This window comes from Pteropus medius, unplaced genomic scaffold, assembly GCF_902729225.1.
Source record: "Pteropus medius unplaced genomic scaffold, Ma_sr-lr_union100, whole genome shotgun sequence".
NCBI classification, from domain to species: Eukaryota; Metazoa; Chordata; class Mammalia; order Chiroptera; family Pteropodidae; genus Pteropus; species Pteropus medius.
The window spans coordinates 831491-852222 of NW_024355526.1; the positions used below are offsets into that span (position 1 = coordinate 831491).

The 20732-nt window shown below is 67.4% G+C and overlaps 1 pseudogene; it reads left to right on the top strand.

The window, feature by feature from the left end:
* Positions 1-20371: 20371 nt before the first annotated feature.
* Positions 20372-20489, top strand: LOC120599858 (uncharacterized; annotated as a pseudogene).
* Positions 20490-20732: the final 243 nt, after the last annotated feature.

Here is a 20732-nt window from a genome sequence, read left to right on the forward strand (position 1 = left end):
GTGGGTGCGCTCCTGAGGCTGAGGTGATCTGTCACCTCCTTCCCTCCCCCACCCCACAGGCCTCACCTCCAGGCCCAGAAACTTCCAGAGCAGAACCTCAGGCCATTTGAGCTGGGCAGTCCCTGAATGCTGGAGCCGCGAGGCCGCCCCATGGACGGGTGGGGAAACCGAGACCCCGAGTGGAGGGAGCCCCGAGTGAGAACCGCTTCCCTCGGCGCCTGGCTGGTGAGGGGCACAGACCAGGGGGGCCTCCCCACCCCTTTCCCACAGTTTAGAAGGTCAGTGCAGTGGGCTGGGCTGGGGGGCAGGGTTCCCGCCTTCCCCATTGCCTGTCCCACCCCCCCCCACCTTTCTCTGTGCAAGCCTCGGCGGGGGGTCTGCCCCAGCACCCTGCCTTCCCGTCTGGGCCTGTCCTCAGCAGGCTGCAGAGGCCGCACCCACCTCAGCGGGGGCTCAGGAAGGCCTGCTGGGGAGGTGTCCTGGCTCCCCACGGGCCTCCAGTTGCGGGTCCCAGGGGAGGTGTCTCAAAACAGTGCGGTTCACAGGACTGCTGGCTTTCCAGCCTCCGGTCCAGCCTCCAGCCCCCGGAGACCTGACCCCCATCCTCAGTCATTCCGCAGACAGTGGGGCCTGGCGCCCAGGCTGGGAAGTGGAGGGGGGCCCCCAGCGAAGGTGGGAGCCCAGGGTGTCCCAGCACGTCGGCTGGCAGGCCGGGGGAGGGGGTGGGCTGTGACAGAGGCTCCAGGGCCCTGCGCCCACCCCCTCGCTGCCAGCCTCCTGGCAGGCTGGGGAAGGCAGTGGAGGCCATGGCAGTGGCCCTGTCCTTTCCCTGAGCCTCGGCACACAGTGTTGGGGGCCACTTCCGAAGGGTTCATTCAGCCACCTTAACCCTGGCAGCGGGGAGGGCAGCAGTGGCACAAATGGCCCTTTGTCTCAGAGCCATCGAGTCAGGGAGGAGCCTGCTGGCCGCTTGGGGCCTGGCCCTCCCTTCCACGCCCTGCGTCCCAGCCAGCTCAGGGGCCTCACAGAGCCCTCGGCGGCCTCAGTTTCCTCCCCCGGGAGACAGCCCAGCAACCCTCTCTTGGGGCATCCCCCAGACCCAGGGGTCAGAGCCTCGGGACCAAGGAGCCTGGGCCCCTGGCTGAGGGGACGGGCAGGGCAGAGCCTGGGCTGCGGGGACTCTGTGTGTGCGCATGTGCACAGGGCGCTGTGCGCACCGGGAAGGACGTGCCGTGCGTTCCGGTGCAGACACCTGCGTGGGCACACGGCTCCCGCGCCTGTGCCCACCCTGTCCTGGTCTCTGCAGGAGCTGGTTCGCTGCCCGGGCGGGTCCCTCCTCACTCAGCCGGGGCCTCCAGCCCCTCAGGGTGCTTGTTCTCCATACAGAGCCTCAGCTGCGGCCTGGCCCCAGGTGTGGGGGCTCACCGCTGCCCCCCTCCCAGAGAGTCCTGAGAACCTCGGAGTGGCCCCTGAGCTGGGGACCGGGGGAGGTGGCAGGGAGAGGCTGGCTCTCGCCGGGTCTCCTGGGGCTTCAGGGCATCACACCTACCTCGGGGTCAACCCCGGGCCGGGCACTGAGGGCATGGGGACAGGGCCTCTCTGCGGGCGGGGCCGCAGCAGGCCAGTGTGCTGACAGCCCTCCTTGGAGGGGAGGCCCCAGGAGGCTCCCCAGGGTCCCTTGGACTCAAGTAAACACAGTGGCTGGGCGACTCGGCCCAGCGTGCTGGAGGGGCGTCATGCTCCGTCCACTCACTCCGAGTGCTGGCGGGCGGAGGCATTGCGGGCAGAAGACGGGCGCCCAGCCTGCGGCGTCTCGTGTGTCTGGGCAGTGATTTTTGGAGTGCGGGTGGCGTGGGGGAGGGCGGTGTTTCCGGGACCCTGGGCTTGCTGGGGGAGGCGGGCAGGGAGGGTGGTGCAGGTGGAAAATAACACCTGCCACGGGGAGCCAAGGAACGTGGGAACCAAGCTGGCCTGGCTCCTGCAGACAGCCCGTTCCCGCAGGAGGAGGCAGGGGCGGGGCGCCCTCGCAGGGGGAGGGTACAGCATCTGCGGGTTGGTGGTCCCACAGGCCTCTGAGTGGGCTTCTGTCCCCTGAGCTGGAGTTAACGCCCCCTAGAGCACAGCTGGCATTCAGACACCAGCCTGTGGCGTTCCCAGCTGACTCTCCCCCACCCAGCCCCACCTCCAAGCCCCGCCTCTGAATCTGTCCTGGAAAGAAAGGCCAGCTATAGACTTGGCTTCTTCATAGACCCTGTGGACTGTGGGGAGGGGTCCAGCCCTGCCCTGTGTCCCACCGCCTCTTCTCCAAGGTTCTGTTGTTTCTGGTTTAGCTGGTACCTGCAAATTTAGTGAGCATGATTAGTCAGCAGTCATTCACACTTTAGTAAAAATACCGTTTGCTTTCACTACTGCCAGGGGCCTGATACACCCCCTCCTAAATGCCTGGCACCCACAAAGTACCCAGAACCACTCATCCATGACCCCCTCCCTATAGGTGACCCCCACACCCAACTAGCCCATCGGACCCCTGGCTGAGGGCTGCAGGCCTGGGAGAGCAGCGGGGGAGGGGGTTTCGGGGACAACCGGCCACTTCCCCTTGTAGAGCGCTGACCAATTTGTACACAGCGGCTCCTCTGACCCTCACAGAACCCCGGAAGGCCATGTTTTATCCCCATTTTACAGCCAGGGCACCAGGCTTGGGGTTCGGCCAGCTGCCGGAGGGGCGTGCGCCCGGCCGGAGGCGGAGCCGAAGCTGCACCCAGGTGCGCTCCGCAGCTGGGAGTTCAGCCCCGCCGCCAGGCTCTTCCCTATGCTGGGGGTCCTGGCGGGGTCTGGGGCTGCGCCGGGCTGCGGGGAGTGGTGCTCGGGGCTCGCTGGAGCTACAGAAAGGCCACCGGCCAGGCCTGCCCCGGCTGCCGGCTTCTCCAAGCCGAGGCGCGGCTGTGCTGCGCCCCAGCCTCTGAGCGGCCCCGGGAGCCAGGAGGGCTGTGGGACTCCCTTCGTGTCTCCGTTCCCTCTGGGCCTCAGTTTCCCCCGCTGTTAGCTGGGAGGGAGCCCTGCTTCCTGCTGAGGGTTTAGCCTGAGGCCACGAGCTCCCCCCAAGACAGCCCTGCAGGAGCACCCTGAGTCTGCGTCCCCCTACACTCTGACGTTGGGACGGGATCCTGTGCCCTCGTGCCTTTTCCTGGGGAGGGCTGTCTCTGGGACACCCCTCATTCTGTGCACCAGGTTCCGAAGCCCCCCAGAAACCCACAGCAGAGATGGAGGAGCCACAGGAAGTCGGGGCTGGAGCTGGGCCGGGTGGCTGGCAGGGCCGTGCAGGCCGGGATGTGGGGTGAAGGGCATGCTGAGGACGGGACTCAGGGCGGGGTCGCTCTGTGTGGGGGTTGCGGTGAGGGCAGCGAGGGGTGGGCAGCCGGGGGGCGGGGCTGAGGTGAGGGCCCCAGTATGGGGGAGCAGAAGAGGACCCTGTCCCTCGGGGCTCTGGCCTCCCCAGCTGGGTGTCGCCAGCATTCCCCGAGAGGTTGTGTGTCAGAGCCCGAGGTGGCCACTGGACAGGAAATCCGAGTCCCCGCGGCCCAGCCCCCTACGCAGGGCCCTCCCCAGCACCCTGACCAGCTGCCAGGCGGGCCTGGGAAGGGAGGAAGGAAGGGAGGGCAGCGCTGCCCACAGGGCCTGGCCAGCCTCAAACCCCAGGCCCTCCCCTGCTCAGGAAGCTTCCACGGCTCCCCATGGCTCGCGATATCCAAGTCAGCCCCAAGTCCAGTCTCCCCCAACTCGAGCCTCAGGTCCAGGCTCATCTCTTGCCCTGGCTGCCTCCTCCACTGCCCCGAGCAGCCCCCCCACACCCAGAGACACCCCCCTGCTGGTATGTTCCTACCTCAATGGGCAGGGAATCGCTTCCTCCTGTCAGAAGCCAGGCCCTTCACCCCACGTGGGGTTCTGAGGGTCTCCCAGCCAGCCAGGCCCCTGGCCAAGCTCCTGGGCCGAGCCTGGCCCGCTCTGCTGCCCCACACAGGCCCCTGGAGCTAAAGGGCCCTGAGCGTCCCAAGCTGTTCCGAAGCTCGGGGCCCGGCCTGCCCTGCCCTCTCCGGACGCCGGGCTGGGCCCGCTTTCCCCTGCCCGTGGGCCGCTGAGGGGCCCCGCTCCCTCACGGCTGCACGCCCCAGGCAGGGGTCCGGGCAGCAGAGATGGCGGGGTGGCTGCAGGCTGGGCAGGGCCAGACGGGCACAGTCTCAGGAACACTCAGTTCTTCCCCTGCTCCTGCTGAGCAGGGGCGCAGGGCTGGGGCAGGGGCTGTGCACCCACAGGGCAGGGGACCGGGTCCCCACTGTGAGGGGAGCTCAGGGCCCTCGCCCCGCCAGCCTGCGCCAAAAGCCCCCGGCCCGCCTGAGTTAACGGTGGTGGCCTGGCCGCAGGTGTCCCCGTCTGCTCTGGGGACTCACAGGGGCACCGGGGCCGGAGCGGAGGAGCTGTAGCAGGCTGCTCAGCCACCGTGCAGCAGGGCCACGGCTGCCAGTTCCTAAGTCCCTTTCAGGGGTGGCCCAGGGCACTCTGCAAGCACTGGGCTCAGAGCAGTCACACGACCGGCAGGGACGTGGCCTGCTCGGTGGCTGTGCTGGGACTAACACCAGGCTGGCTGGGCCACAGCCACTGACACCTGTGGCTGTCTCGTCTATCAGCACGGTTACCTTCACTCATTTGACAAACACTTATTAAGCTCCGGGCTGTCCACGGAAGTGAGGGGTGTGGGGGGCAGGTCTGTCCCTGAGAATGGCGTCCAGCACAGGGTGGCAAAAGCCGGCTGCTGTCCCATGCTGGCCTTGTCCTGGCCTGTGGCCCCACCCTTGCTCCTGGGTGCCCGAAGCTGGAGGGGCTGTGGGGGGTCTCCAGGGGTCCCCGGGACCGCCCTGTCTCTACACCCCTTGTTCTGGCTAGTGGGAGTGCCCAGCACTGGGACAGGCACAGGGCGGGGGCAGGAAGGAAGGTGCTGTCAGAGAGAGGGGACCCGCCTGGTGACGTTCCCCTCATGGAAGGGGCAGGGGGGCAGTCGGGGCTGCCTTGAGGGGATGGGACCCCAGCCCTGCCCCCCACTGTTCAGCAAGGCCCTGTCGCCAGCCGCCAGCCGCATGGTTGGACCCCTCCCCAGGGCTCTGACACCCAGTTCCGGGGGCCGGGCTCTGGTCTGGGAGTGGGGAGGTGCAAGGCTGCTGGGAGGGCACTCGCTTCTCCCACCACGTAACTAGGTTATTCCCTGAGATGAGGGACGGCAGGTGACCTCATACTCTGTGCTGGCAGCGCTGGTGTCCCTGGAACAATGGCCCAGGCCTGGCATTCCGGAGTGCAGGAGCCGGAGCAGGCGGGAGCCTCGCCCCAGCCCTGTCCTCAGCCCTGGTTTCAGCATCCTCTGCAGAGACCTGGCTCAGACAGCTGCTCCCGGAAGGGCCGCAAGAGTCGCCCCGAGATCGCCTCTCCCACTGCGCTATCTCCGTTCTCTCCTCTGCATCACCCCCCCAAAAGAGGCTGGGCGTAGTAAACCCATGCTAAAGGAAGCGGCTGGGCTTGGAGAATGGATTGATAAGAAGTGGTGGAGATGATGAATGGTAGATGGATGGATATGTAAGCAGATGGGTGAATAATGTGAATGTGAGTCTGGGTAAGATGAGTGAGTACTGGAAGTGGAGGATGAGGTACAAGTACAGGGAGTAAGTGAATGATAGGTGATGCATAGATAAATTGGTAATGCTATATCACTTGGCAATCACTCCCTGGGGCAGTAAGGGGCTTAACACAGTCTGTTCCTTATGCATTAGAGAGCGTAGGAGATATATGCAAGAGCAGGCGCCTCCAGCGGGGGTTCAGAAAGGCCCTGCAGCAGCCCCCGCCCAGGCCGAGATGTGAAGGGGGGACAGGAAGAGGAGTGGAGGAGTGGGCGGGGGCAGAGCACGAGGTCCCAGGGTTTAGGCAGAGACGGGGGGGCGGGGGTGGCCAGAGCCGTGGACCTTCACCGGGCCCAGACCTTCGGCGGGGAGGCGTGGCCCAGCAGGGCCGGCTGTGCCAGCCAGGATGGCGGCCACGCTCCCTCCCAGCTCCCTCCCAGCTCCCTCCCAGCGTCCTGCTCCTTGAGGGAGGACACGCGCCGGGGTGTGGCCACAGACTGCAGGGGTTCCCGCATCACCCTTGACTCTGGACATGTGGGTGGCAGGATGCTGGGGGGTGAAGGGAGCACCCTCTGAGCCCGAGGACCCCTAAGCTGACCCGAGGGCAGGCTGGGGAGGGCTGCTGGGAGCCACCCCTCCCCCTTCTGTCCAGTCCCCTTCTGTGTGGTCACGAGACAAGGGGCAGCTCTTGGGGGAGCAGGTGCAGCCATCGCCATCTCTACAGAAGCCAGGGGGGCTGAGGAACCCCAAGACCACGCCAGGGTGGCCAGGGGACCCCAAGACCGTGCCAAGGTCCTGTCTGGGGAACAAGGCCAGCTCCATCCCGGGGTCAGCAGCATATTTTACTGTGTGAGTGAAACCATCATCTCTAATTACACCCCTGGGCCTTCTCACCGCCCCCCGACCTTCCCACTTCAAAGGCCGCTGGCCCCTGGGCAGGGAGGGAGGGTTTCTGGGTGTCCATGAGCCTCCCTTCCTCCTGCAGTGGTGGATGCAGCCCAGGAACCCTTTCCCTGGGGCTCCGCGCTGGGCTTGGCTCACAGCCGTGCTGGCCGGGCACCCCCTCAGGACCCGACCCCAGCCTCTCTCCCAGCTCCTTCGGCCCCAGCTGGGCAGAGACGCTCTGGCCCAGGGAGGTGGGGGTGGGAGCCTGGCCTGCTCCCCACACCCACCCCTGCTGTTTCTCTGCCCCCAGCAGCCACCCGCCATGTACATCTCCGAGTAGCTCTGCTCTGGGAAGGCTGTCCCCCAGCGAGTGGTCCCCTCCGCTGTGGCCTTTCCGAGTGTAGGTCCACCCCGAGCTTGTTTCTGGGGCTGCCCTAGGCTGTCCCTCAGCCACAGACACACAGAACTGGCACGTCCAAGACCACATGACCACCAGAGCTGGTGGCCTGGGGTGTGCTGCCCGGGACCAGGGCCGGACCGGAGATGGGGGTGGGAGAGAGCAGGCCTGGCAGGGTGCCCAGAGGGTGCCCCGGTGGGCGGCTGCTCTGGACAGGGCTTGGGGGTGGCAGAACCAGGCTCCCAGGCCAGGGGTCCAAGCAGGTGGAACTGGCGGCTAATTGGACGGGGACCAATAAGCACCTGGGGAAGCTTTGTAGGCAGGGCCAGGACGGCGCCATCCCCACCCTGGACCATGCAGTGGGATGGTTCCCACGGGGCCGGGAGGGGGCAGGCACCAGCACTGAGCACGTGGGGCTGGGACATCAAACAGCTGGCTGCCCAGAGAGAGTGCCAGGGCATGAGGGCCCGCTGGGCGGCATTCACAGAGGTCGAGTGGACAGAACCACGAAGGTGATTCTTCCTCCGATTGGGTAGCCCAGGCCAAACCCTGCCTGTGCTGCAGGCTGGGTCCAAAGTCCGCCGGCCCAGGAGGCTGCCCCCAACGCCTGTGCCGTCATCCCCCCACCCCTGGTGGTGTCTGAGCTGCTGCCCCAACACCTTCCTGCCAATCTTACAGCTGCCCCTGGCCTGGCCTCTGCATCCAGAGGCACCAATGGCTTCTATCTGATGGCCCCAAGGCCAGGGACACAACTGCCTGAGAAGGTACATGGTCAGTGTTGGCCCAGTTAAGGCAAGTGACCCTTCCTTGAGGCCTCCTCCTCCTCACGGGAGGGCTCCCAGGACTCCTTGGGCTTTGAAGTGGGTCCACGGAGGCTCCTGCCTCATCTGTCCCCCCCACACCCCATTATACTGTGAGGCCCGAAACCCACGGCCTCTTCCCATGCCCACATGAAACGCTGAGCATTTGATCTCGATTTCAAAGGGGTCTTTGTCCCAGCCCGTGCCCGTTGGCGGAGCCTGGCTGCTCCCACTTCACCTGTCCCTCACGGACCGGGGCGGGGCAGGGGAAGCAGTGGGAGGGGCCCGGCGGCCTGGGGCCCCCGACCGCAGAGCAGCCTGGCTCCCCTCTCTTCTCCGTTCCCCTCTGGGGCCCTCCTCGGTGGTCGAGCCTTCCCAAGGCCTGGCCAGCCCCTCCTAGCCGGGCTCTCTGCATGTTTCTGTCTTTGCCTCTGGATGTTTCTGTGCAACCCCCCCCCACACCCCACCCCGCCCCCCAGCGTCTGTCTCTGCTTCAGCACAGGACGCACTTCCTGGGGAGACAGAGCTGTGGGGTCTCCTTGGTCAGGGACAAATGCCAAATGGGCTGAGGCTGGGGGGCGGGGCAGGCCCACCAACAGCTGGGCAGCAGCCTCGGCAAATGGTGTGTGTGGTGGGCCGCCCTGCCCCTCCCCCAGCCCCAGCCCCCCACGGGGCTAAAAAGATTCCCAGGGTTCCCCTTGGGCCGCGGTGCTCAGTGAGAGCCAGGCCCCAGCATCGGGCAGGTGTCCATGCTCAGCAGAGGGTTCCCGGAGACAAGCTCATTCCGGCCCCGTCCTGGGAACCCCAAGGCCTCCTGGGCAGGGCCACGCTGGTGGGCGCCAAAGAGCAGGCAGAGGGGCTGGGGCGGGGGCAGAGGCCTCCCACAGCTGCCCGCCTGGCCCCGCCCCGCCCCGCCCTGCCTGGCCCTGGTGCTCTTGGGAGAAGCTAGGGTACCAGGGGACCCGGCCCGCAGGCTGACCGTGCCCAGCCGCCCCTGCCTGGCCGCCTCCTTCTGCAGTGATGGCCCCGACTGCCTGCTGCCCACCCTGACGGGGCTTTCTCTGCGGGGCCGCATCCAGCAGCCGTGGTGAGGCCTGCGGGCCTACCTGCCCAGGGGCCCCTGAACCGTGTGTGGCCCCGGGCTTGGGGTGACGACAGGAACCTGCTTCATTTCAGGGGTGGCCTGTCAAGGAGCGATGGGGGAGCAGGACACCGTGCCTGGGCCTCAAGTATCTCCTGAGCATCTGCCCTGTCAGGCCTCGCGTGAGGTGCTGGGGTGCTGGGGTACCAGGGGCTCGGTCCCCAGAGCGCTCTGAGTGTGGAGTGGTCGCCACCGCCACAGGCCCTGAAGTGCGGGGGACACAGGGCTGCCGGCCCTGCACAGGGTCCCAGGTGGCTCGGACTCTGCCCTGGAAGGAGCCGATGGCTTTTGGGTTCCCCTACCCCCATCCCTGAGATGGACTTGGTTGCGATGCCCAGCCCCGTCCTCCCCAAGGGGGCTGCAGACACTCCACCAGGATGTGCAGCTGAGGGACAGAGAGCCACTGTGAGCCCAGGCCACCCGACGGCTCAGCTGGTGGGGGCCCTTCACCAGCTCCTGGGGGCTTCTGGGAACCTGGAGGCCAGGGTGCCTGGCACATTCCTCTGGCCATTTGCCACATCCTGGGGACCACCAGGAATAGGGACGACGGTTTCTAGGAAGCAAATGGGCTGGGTAGCAGCACCCAGATGGACACAGCCCAGCCTGGGGAGGTGGCTGGAGCCCCTCCCTGCACCCAGATTCTTGGCTGCTGGGGGAGGCCGGGTGTGAACAGGCGGGAAGGGACTCCTTCAGACACCGCTCAGTGTGAGCCACATGGGGCCTGGGGCAGGGGTGTGTGTGGTGGCTGAGCCATGTGCACCCACGGGAGCCCAGTGCAGCGGGCCCAGGGAGCTCTGGGGCCTCCAGAACCCTCCAGAACTCTCATGCCGAGTGTTTGGTCCCAGGCCCGGTGGCCAACTCAGGCCCTGGGAAGGCACAGCGTGGGGCTGGGTTAGGGAAGGACGGGCCAGCGCTCACTGACCTCCCGCCTCACCCAGAAGCCTGGCTGACACTGACCACCCAGGGGGCGGGGCCGGTGGCCTGTGCCCGATGCTGGCGCCTCAGACGGGTGGAGCACAGGCCAGTGCACGTGTGTGCCCGGCGCCCACACTCACACCTGCCCCCCAGCACGGCCCCCGCTGCACGGAGAGAGGGGCCTAAGTGGTCCAGGGCATGTGGCTGAGCCAGTGGGGATCAGGCTCCTCAGGCACTGCCACTGGGGATGCAAAAGGGGACGGCACTGGGAAATGGGGTGTCAGTCCCGCAAGGCCTTACGCACAGAGCTTCCGTGTGACCTGGGAGCCCCGCCCACCCCAGGCACACGTGGGCCCAGAGGAGGCGGAAACGCACGTCCTCACCCCAGCCCGCACACGCGTGTTCACGGCAGCCACCCAAGCGTCTGTCAGCAGATGACGGACAAACAGAGCATGGTCCAGCCCCACAGCGGAAGAGTCCTAATGAACTTGAGGTCATCGTGTTGAGTGAAAGAAGCCAGTCACGGAAGACATCACGCAGTGTCCCAATAACATGAAATGTCCAGAACAGGCGTGTCCACAGAGACGGACCGCAGCCTCGGGGCTCCTCGGGGTGGGGGCTCGAGGCGGGAGGCAGCCGCGGGCACACAGTCTCTCCTGGAGGTGACGAAGGTATCCTCGGGTGGAGGGGCGGCGGTTGCTCGCTTCGGGAATGCACCGAGCACCAACGGGCTGGACACCAGGTGGGCGCCTGCATGGCACGTGAATCATCTCAATTGAGCTGTTAGGACAAAACAAGAGATTTGCCCACGGCAGGGCCGAGGGGGGCCGCGGCTGGGGCTCCTCGCACAGGGAGCAGATGGCCGTCTCTTCCGCAGAGCAGTGTCCCCTGCAGCGGGCTGGGGCGGGGAGGCCAAATGGGCTTGGGCGGGGGCCGGCCCAGGTCCTGGCTCTGGCCGCTGCGGGCCTCTCCGTGTTTGTTCAGGAGGCCCGGTCCCTGCTCCCGACCTGGCCAGGGGCCTCGTCCCCTCCGGCCCCGCCCGCAGCCTTCCCAGAAGGATGTTTTTCCAGGGACCTGCTGAGCAAATGGCATTTGGACTCTGGCCTGGAAGCCTCGTGGGGACAGACCCCACATCCCACCCCCGATCAAGGCCTGTTTCCTCCGGACACCCAGGCCTGGCCGGCGCCCAGCTTTGCCGCGTCTCAGCCCCTCTGAGCCGCGGGATCGCAGGGGGCCAGCCTCGTGGGCCATGCGGGGTGTCACCGAGGCCGGCGTGCAGGGCCTGACCCCGCGCTGGGTGTTGTCCCATTAGGAGGACCTGGGGAGGGCTCAGGCACAACCTGTTCTGCCGTTCCTTGGGACCACATTTGGGGCCAGAACCCAGGCTCATGCAGGGCCAGTGTGCCAGGCCAGGGAGGTCCCGGGCAGCTCGGGGAAGCCAGCCAGGGGCCCAGAGGGTGGGCGGTGTCCCCCCCTCGTCCCCCCCTTGCCCTGCTTCTTGTCTCCCAGACCCCGGCCTCTAATCACAGCCAAACTTCTCACAGCTGGTCCCCACACCGAGCCCTGAGCCATCAGAGCTGGGGCGGTGGAGGGGGACGCTTTCCCAGAAAAGGGCCTGTGAGTCACCAGCCAGCCCAGGAAGTGGCCGCCTCCTGTCCAGCCCCGCCGGCTGACCACGGGCCCTCGGTTTAGGCCACAGAGCGAGAGGCCATTCGAATGCGACCTCAGAGCTGACCGGTCCTCACAAAGCGCCTGGTGTGGCAGCAAGGTGGCTGGTCAGCGGCCCACGCCTCCCCCCTCACTGAACTGCGGAGGGGGCTTCGCTGGGCCCGGGGCCAGAGAAGGGAGGCCGCTCTGGGGGGCAGTGTGTGGGAGCCCTGGGGTCAGCGGCGAGGCAGCAGCCCATCGGGGGGCAGCGGGGTGGGGGGCGGGTTCCAGGCTGGGCCTGGCAGGCTGGGCGTCTCGGTGTCACTGAGGCCACAGCACCAAGAGCAGGAGCTTCGCACGTGGCTCCAGGCCAAGTGGTTCCCAGGAGTCCGGGCTCAGGCCGGGAGGGGCAGCTGGGTCCCCCAACCAGCCCGGCCGCCCCGGCTACAGCTTTGGACCTGCATGCCGAAGGGACCAGGTGGGGAAGCTGGTGGCCCAAGGCCACGTGGCATCTAGAAGCAGGCTCCATAAATCGAAATCCTGTTTTGTCAGCCTCCAGACCCCTCTCCCACCAGAGTGCTGGAATCTTCCAGGGGTCAGAAGATGGGTACCGAGGGTCCTCACAGGAGAGGCAAGCAGGAGAACCCAGGTCGTAGGAATGGGGCCCCAGGTCCCGGAAAATGAGGCTCCTCGGCCTTTGTGGGACTGGCCCAGGCATGGGCCCCTGCTGATCCCTGTAATGGGGTTGGGGCCCGGCCCCTTCGCCTCTGCCAGCAGCTTCCCGACCTGAAATGCAGGGCTGTAGGCCAAGCGGGGGCCTCGCCATAGCCTGGCTTGGTTCTGCCCGCCCTGGGATCCGGGACAGGGTCTGGGGAGCGAGACTCAGAGCTAGGCCCTGCGGGCTATGGGACGTGGGACAAGTAGCCTGACCTCTCTGAGCCAAGGTGTCTCCTGCAGGATGGGCCTTTGCCTTGCAGCTGCTTTGAGGAGTGACAGGGCTTAGGCAGTGCCTCCCATGGTGGAAGTGTGTCACCCACCGACACCCCACAGCTGGGCGCACAGTAGGTACTCAGAGTTGGAGGGACCCCAGAGGTTCCCGGAGCAAAACTCTTATTAGGCCATCAGGGACAGAGGCCAGCAAAGGACTGGGCACTTGGGTGCCTGCCCCCTCCTCAGCTCCCTGCCTGCAGGACCCCGTGTCTGGCAGGGCTCCCTGTGTCCCTCCCCACCACCCCCCACCTACTCAGGTCCCACCTGCCCATCCTTCTCCTCCAAGGGTCTGTCCTGCCAGAGCTCAGCTCTAGGACGACCCCCATCACGACCCGCCTCCTCCCTGGAAGGTGCATGGAGTGAGCGGTCAGCTCCAGCTTGGGGACCACTCTGCTCTGGGGGCGGGGCCGCTATCCCCACTGTGTGCCCAAACCAGGCGAGAACCTCTCAGCTCCTGCTGTGCACTGGCCGGGGATTTCCTGCCTCTGGGCAGTGACTCCTCCAGGGCTACCCCAGGAGCGCCCTTTGGGGGTGCTGGCTTTGGAGTCCCGCCCCTAGCCAGGGCAGACAGACAGAAGTCACGCCTGGCACTGCGTTGTCACACCGAGTGACCACCACATGAGGCGAGGAAGGTCACAGTCTTCTCTTCTCCCTCCAGGAACCTGGCCGTCCACATCCCGCAAAGCCCAGACCCCTCACGCCATCAGGGGCCTCTCTGTGTGCTCGAGGGGAAACTGAGGCACGTCAGGCCACAGCATGAACACGTGGCATCAGACTGACCCCTGCCGGCCTCGCCAGCCTCGGCACGGACATGTCCTGGGAACCGGCTGGGTGGCGGGGGGTTGTGCGTGTCTTCCTGCTGCCCCGAGCACCCCCAGCCTCGCTGCTTCCGGAGCCCCTGACTGGGAGCTGGGGGCCCAGCAGCCCCTCCATCCGCTCAGCTCCCCGGGGCCACGGGCCGGAGTTCCTGCATCGCACATCTGTTCACATGGCCCTGCCTGGCCCTCCCGCCAGGGGGGTGGTGGGGGGTGTGTGGGGGGCTTCGCTTTCTGAGTTCACAGGAGCTCAGCCTCCCCCAGCATCTTCCTGAAGCTCAGAGGCCGAGCTCTCCCTGAGCCCAGCCGACTGCAAATCCCAGAGCCTTCTCCAGGCCCCCTCCCCACCTCGGCTGTGCCCCCCGCCCCAGCTGAGTTACCCTTCCCCGATGGGGGCGATTTCCTCCGCTCGGGCCACCTCCTATGCTCGCCTCCACAAAGACCAGCTCCAGTGAAGCCGGCCAGGTCACGGCCAGCTCCGGCCCTGCAGCTGTCCAAATACGCTGGGCCTGCAGGGTGACCTGGCGGGGACTGCTGGGCTGGGCTGCTGGGGAGAGGCCCGGTGTGGGACTAGGCGCTGGGGCTCAGGGCGCCTCTCCCCTGCATGGCCTGGACTCAGTAGCCAGCCAAGTCAGGCCAGGGATCGTCGCCACGGTTGGACTTGAAGAGGTGGCCTCAGGGATGCCAGGGTGGGGGGCTGCGTGACGCTGGGGAGCCATGGGCCGCCACAGAGGTGTGGAGGAGTGTGGAGGATGCCAAGTTTGGGGAGCTGGGGCTCGGCCTCGGGGCCCCTGGGCTCCGGGGGTCTGGGCCCAGGCGACACGGAGCCCCCAGTGGCAGGCCACCTCGGAAGGTAGAGAGTGGGCACGTCAGCGGTGGCTGCGGGTCTGGGGTCTCTGGGACGGGGGCCTCACCCAGGACAGCTGCTGGTGCAGGAGGAAGTGGGAGTGTCGTGAGCAGTAGCCAGGACCAGAGAGGGGCTGTCCCGTCGGGGTGCGTTTGTGGGGGTGGTTAGGATTTAGGCAGGGAGGGCTGGAGCCAAAGGTGCCAGGACAGGGCGTTCATGGGCCCAAGGCCGGGAAAGGGGCAGGGCAGCTGGCACGTGGGCTGGAAGGTAAGCCCGGGGTCCTGGGGTGCGGTCGCCGACAGTTCCCAGTCCCCAGACCGGCTCTGCTGCCCGCTGTCCACATGCCCTGTGTCCATCAGGGAACTTTTCAGGGAGGTGGGGCCTGGCTTTGGGGTGACTCTCTGTGCCTCTCAGAGGTGGCGTGGGCAGAGGCACCAGAGCAGGGACCCCTGCCTGGCCAGGTGGCCTCGGGCAGGTCTGTCCGCCTCTCTGACCCTGAGATCCTCGTCTGAGGGTTGGGACAATCGCGGTCCCTCGAGCCACTGCAACGTGAAGGAGTCTGGATGAGAAGAGGCGCTGTGGGGGCGTCTGCGGGGAGCTGCCAGCCCGGGGTGATCGGAGGCTCCGGGAGCCCTGTCCTCTGCGCCCAGCCCCGCAGGCAGCGGCTCCAGGGGTCCCCTGGATGGGAGGGTGAGCGGGAGCACCCCGGAAGCCTCCAGGCCAGGTGCAGAGAGAGACAGGCAGGCTGGGTGCGCTGCCTGCGTTTCAAGGCAACAGACTGTGCCCTGCCGGAACCAGGAGGAGGGAGGGGAATGAGAGAGGAGACGGGGTCCCCTGCTCCTCCCCGCCTGCCCACCGGCTGCTGTCAAGGGAGCCCCGCCCGCGAGCCGGCCTGCAGCCCACCGGCAGCGGGGGCGAAGCCAGCGGGGTGGGGACTGCGGGGAGCGGTGTGGGCGCTGTGCTCTGAGCGAGGATTCATTCCTTTACGGAAGGGGGTGACGTGACCGCACGCTCACGGCCAGGCGAGGTGGGTGACAACCGCCGTGAACGGGAAAAGGCACAGGCCGCGAAGCTGCTGCCCAGGGCCGCCCTGGTCCTTCGAGAGCCCTGCGGGGCGCGGCGGGGACTGGGTGGTGGCCAGGCCGACGAGGGGACCTCCAGGCCAGCCCGCCCGTCCTTCCCTTTCTTGCCTGTCCGTCTGCCCTGAGCAGGCACGCCTGGCTGCTCCGTGACCGCGGCGTGCTGAATGGCAGGCAGCTGTCCACCTGCCCCCGTGGCATGTCCTCGCCAGGGGCCCCTCCGCTCGAGAGCCCAGGGTGTGGGGAGCAGGAGACCTGGCTCCAGGGCCAGAGCTTGACCCTTGGCCCCGGCTCTGTCCCCGACTGCTCCGTGAGTGTCCCGGGTGCAGATAAGCTCGTGTCACGTCCCGCGTCGTCTCCACTGTGCCCCTCGAGGGGAGCCATCAGCAAGCATTTGGGGGGCGCCGACGTGTGCCGAGGCCCGTGGAGGAAGACGGAGAAGAGCTAGACACACGCACTGTCCCCAGCAACCCAGGCGCGGCCCCGCTGGGCAGGGAGCGCAGGGGTGTCTGTGAGCAGGAGGTGGGGCAGGACTCCCCAGTGCCTAGGGAGGCCGAGACCCCTTCCAGGTAGAGCAGGCCACGAGGGCTTCCTGGAGGATGAAGAGGGTTTTTAAGGGCCCCTGGAGGCTCTTCTGGCCCTTAGTTTTCTACCCGGTGAGGGGCGCAAGAGTCACCGTGTCCCAGTGTTGCTGGTGAGTCCGGCAGCCTCGGGGACTTGCCCGGGGCCCAGATGGACCTGTCAGAGGCCTGTGCCCTGACCCGGGGGGTGGGGGGACAGGCCAGCTCTCTGCTCACACTCTGCCAAGGCCATCAACACAGCGAAGAGGAAGCTGGGCTGGGGACTGGGTGGTGCAATTAGGTCCTCTGCTGATGACCTCGCGAGCTTGTGCAATGAACGTGGGGTCCGGAAAACTGGCCGCCTATGGCTGCACGCAATGGGGCAGGCCAGGGGTCACCCAGGAGGCATGGGGTGGCCGAGGCCAGCCACGACCACAGGCCATCCCCACCCAGCTGGTGCCTGAGTGGCGATAGGCTCCCAGCCCCCTCAGCTGGCCACCGAAGCCCACACCTGCCCTGAGGGCTGCAAGGGGCTAGGCCGCCCGCCCGCGCTCAGGTCCCACTGTCCTCCCTCCAACAGGCCGCCCAAGCCCAGCCCGGGACATGCTGCCTTCGTGCCCTGCAGAGGGCAGGAGGCCTGGCCCCGGGCAGACCCCTCCTCTGGTCTTAGAGCCTCAGGGGTCAAGTCCTCGCTGGCAGCCCCAAGTGCATGCTGGAGCGCCTCCCCTCCCCCTCCGTGCATGGGGTCCTGAGGGGTCTACCCGAGGGCACAGGCCACCCCTTGGCCGACGCCCCAGGCCCGGGTTCACCCTCAGGGGACCCCTGTCAGAGGGACCTGTGAGGGGTCAGGCTCTGGTGCACTCTCGAGAGGAGCCAGAGGCCACTGCAGGCCAGGGGACGGTGTGGCAAAGGCCAGGGCAGCAGCCTGCTGGCCTGGAGCCTGGTGGCCCCCCAAGCAGAGGGGCCGAGAGGAGGAAGCAGCCCAGTTCTGCCCAGTGTGCCCAGAGGAGGCCAGGGTGCTGGGCGCAGGGTGGCAGACGCAGTGAGAACTGACCCCACACGGTTCCCACAGCCCCTGACCGGCAGGCCCCGCCCCAGCTCTGCCTGGACTGTGCGGGAGAAGAGAGGCAGGAGGGACGATGGCCCCGTGTCCCCAGGAGGGACAGTCCCAGGAGAGCTCTGGAGCGTGGGGGTGGGGGTGCTGCAGCCCCGTCCCCCAGGGCACCGGGCCCAGGCCAGGCCGGTCCGGGGTCGGGAGGGGCTTGTATGGCCCTGGTTATCTCTGCTCCCCCACAGGGCGCTGGCCACAGAGCCCAGAGCCCCCAGCCGGGCCGGTTATCAGGGGCCGCTGCAAGCGTGACCTCACCAGGCCCAGGCCGGGCACGGGGGCTGGGGTGCCCGGGGTGTTCCCAGCCCGCCCAGTGCCTCCTATCTGGGGTGGCCTCGCCCAGTGCAGATAACTGCCTGGAGCAGAGACAGATGCTGGGAACAGCACCTCAGGGCCACCTCCCAGCCCCCGGCAGAGGCTCCGCCTGGCCCAGCGGTGGGGAAGGGCCGCGGGCGCCCAGGGGGAGGCCCGGGGGCTCTGCTAAGGCCAAGAGGGTCTGCGAGGCTGAGCTGGGGGTGGGAGAAACGAACCCTCAGGCCCAGAGAGGGGAGGGGAATGGCCTGGGCCCCGGGCCGGGCCTCCAGCCCCTGCCCAGTGCCCTGCTCCCGGGACCCAGGCCAGGACACACCCTCCGCAGGCCTGGCCGGGCACTGTCCACCGGGGCGGAGCAGGCCGGGGGTTGCCCACCCCAGGGCTCTGCCCACACGGGGCGTCCAGGGCCTCACAGCTCTGCCTGGGACCCGCTGGCTCCAGCCTGTGCCAGGCCCAGTGTGTGACTTTGTGGCCCCGGGAAAGGAAGGAGGCAGACACCTGTCCCACGCCCACCTGAGGCTCCGGGGCCTGGCTCGGGCTTGTGGGAGCGCAGGGAACGAGCCTGCCTCTCCCCTGGGGGTGGAGGTAGAAGGATGGGGCCTTCCAGGGCCCCCACCCCGGACCCGCCCAAGGCCTGGGGCCAGGCTTTCTGCCCACTCCCTCCGGGACACCGCTGAGCGCTGTGGCAGAAGCTTGAGGCGAGGCTCAGGCCCCAACGCGCCCCGCCGCCCCGGTTCACAGGCTGTTCTCCTGGGGGGGCACTCGGGGACAAGACCCTCATGGCTCAGTGTCCTGGGGTTCTCAGGACCCTGGCAGGTGGCACACTGAGAGGTCCCACAGGGGCCTCCGTCCTGCCAGCTAGGCAGGGCCATGAGACCGGGGGGCAACCGGGCAAGTCCACCCTGTCCCCACACCCCTGGGAGTGGACCACCTGCCCAAGACCCTCAGCCTGTCCACCTCTGGGAGAACCTGTGCCATGCCCCGCACGAGTGAGGGGGCCAGCTGTGACCGCTTCTCCCAGGGCCCTGGGCCTGTGGCCGGGTCCACCTTCTCCAGTGCCGGCCCCCCTCGGGTCAAGACCCACATCTTGGCTGTCTCCTGGGAGAAGGGGTTCAGGTGGGGCCTCTGGGAGGGGACCCTGGGTGCCGGGGAGAGACAGTGGGTCCCGCCCGGGCATGCCCAGGCCTCAGAGAGCTTCTCCACACCAGCGTGATCAGGGCTGGGAAGAAGCAGCAGGCCCAGTGGCAGGTCCTGGACCCAGCTGGATCCCCTGGATCTGGCCAGCCCCAGGCACAGCCTCCCTGCCCCCTCCTGCTCCTCCTGGGTGAGCAGCAGGCTGAGGGCAGGTGGGCCGGTAGCCCGATGCCCCTGGCTTCCTGTTCCCAGCCCTGGCCACCACAGATAGGACCGGGGACAAGGGACTTCCTTCCTCTACGGCAGATGGTAAAGAAGTAGGGGTGGCTGGGGATCACCAGGCCGTGGACCACCTTCTTGTGGGGGGGCTGCTGGGGCAGGGAGAGGGGCTGGTCCTGCGGCCAGAAGCCTCCTGGAGCCAAGCCAGCTCCTCTCTGCGGGGACCAGGCCCTGCTGGCTGCTGGCTGCACCGAACCCGGCCGGGCCGCCCCAAGTGGCCACGTAGGCTGGACGGGGCTGCCAAGGCAGCGGCCTGCCTGCACCCCGCATCCTCCTAACGTGAGCATCGGAGGTCCTCCTTGGGCTCCAGCCTGCTCACGGGGTGAAGGCCGAGCCCCCTGTTCCCGCAGCCTCATCTCGCACGCCCCCTCTGCCCACATCTCCCTGGCTCTCAGCCAGGATCTCGCTTTCCCTGCCCCACGCTTCAGGAACTGCTCCTGCACCTGCTCAGCCCCGCTCCAAGTCATTTTGGTCTTCTGGTGCCAGGGCACAGGCCACCTCCTCCAGGGAGCCTTCCTGGAGTTCCGGGGCAGAGCTAGAGTCTCCCCTAGCCTTGTAGTAGTCCTCAGGGGCCTTCACAAAGCCTGGCCAGGCTCCCGGGACATTTAGAACCTGGGGAACGTGGGAGGCTCTCGACCGGGGTACCCTTATGGGGGGGACCATGCTCACTGACCTACCTGGCTGGCCTCTCGGCTGTGCCACAGCCTGTCCCCCACCAGGCAGCTCAGAGTGTGAGCAGGCACGTGCCTGGGCAAGGCCGCGGCCCCTGGCGGCTCGGAGGATGGCACTGCCACCCCTCTGCTGGCCGACACCGCTGCGGGGGGTCGAGGTTCATGGAGGTGCCACCCACAGGTCACACCTCCGGCCTCTGCGGCCTCTCTTCCTTTCTCCCTCCGTCCCTCCAGCAAACCAGGGACCCATGGAGGACCCAGACCCAGCGTCACTCACGGGACCAGAGACCAGACTGCGGTGTGCCCTGGCCCTGTATGACCGCGGGGCCCGGTAGCTCTCCGTCCTGCCCTCACGTTGGGGAGCAGGGGCCTCTCGAGGGGCCTGTGGGCACCTCTCAGGCCTCACACCTGCCCCCAAGGGCTGGCACAGCTCAGGCTTCAGTGACCCTGACTGGGAAGAAAATGCTTTGGGGACTCGCCTCTCTACAGACACTCTCTGGCCACGTGGACAAACTGCCCAGCCTGGCGGGTGGACACAAGCACCAGGCAGCGGCCGTGGGGAGCGGTGCCATGTCGAGGGAGCAGAGCTGGCAGACGCCGCAGCCGGGGGCCAGCTCCTGACGGGCCGGGGCTGGGGCCGGGGGCCGGGGCCGGGGCTGGGGCCGGGGGGGCCGGGCTCCTCTGGGTGAGCAGCACGGCACTTGCTGGCTGCTGGCGCTCGCGCCCCGGCCACCTGCCACACCTTCCTCCTCAGCTCGGCATTTTCTCACGCTCGGAGCTGGCACCGGGGAGCAGACCAGGCTGGGACTTGTCCTCCTGTCCCAGGAAGGCGGGTGATGAGGCTTCTCTCTGGGCCTGGGGCCAGGGCTCCTGCAGGTCGAGACACGGCCCAGAGGGGGGCCGGGGAGGGGACCAGGCTGCAATACCGGCTGAGCATCGGCAAGAGGCCCGGCCCACGCTGGGCACGTGTCCCAGCCCGCCCGGCCCGGCCTAGAGCCGCCCCCAGGGGGCAGAGGGCATGGGCAGGGGAGCCGAGGAGGCAGGTTGCTGTCCTAGACCTGGACGAGGCCCTGCCCCTCTCTGGGCCTCAGTTTCCCCCCTTCAAAACTAGGGATCAGAAAGGCTAATGGGGTCTACCACCACGCCACCCTGAACAAGCCCAATCCGTCTGATCTCGGAAGCTAAGCAGGGTCGGGCCTGGTTAGTACTTGGATGGGAGACCACCTAGGAAGACCAGGTGCTGTAGGCGTAAAAAAAAAAGTAAATTACAAAAAAGGAAAAAAAGAAAGGCTGGGGGGGCGTCACCTGCATGGGCGACGCAGGCGCGGCGCTCAGCTCCGCGTCAGAGCCGGGCGGTGGTCAGCGCTGCTGACCTCGGTTTCCCCTCAGGAGGGCGGGAGATGGGGGGGCCTACCTCAGGACAGCTGGGAGCCCCAACAGGAAAACCGCACGACTGGGGGCTCTGTCCTCAGCGCATCACGGCGGTGCCTTT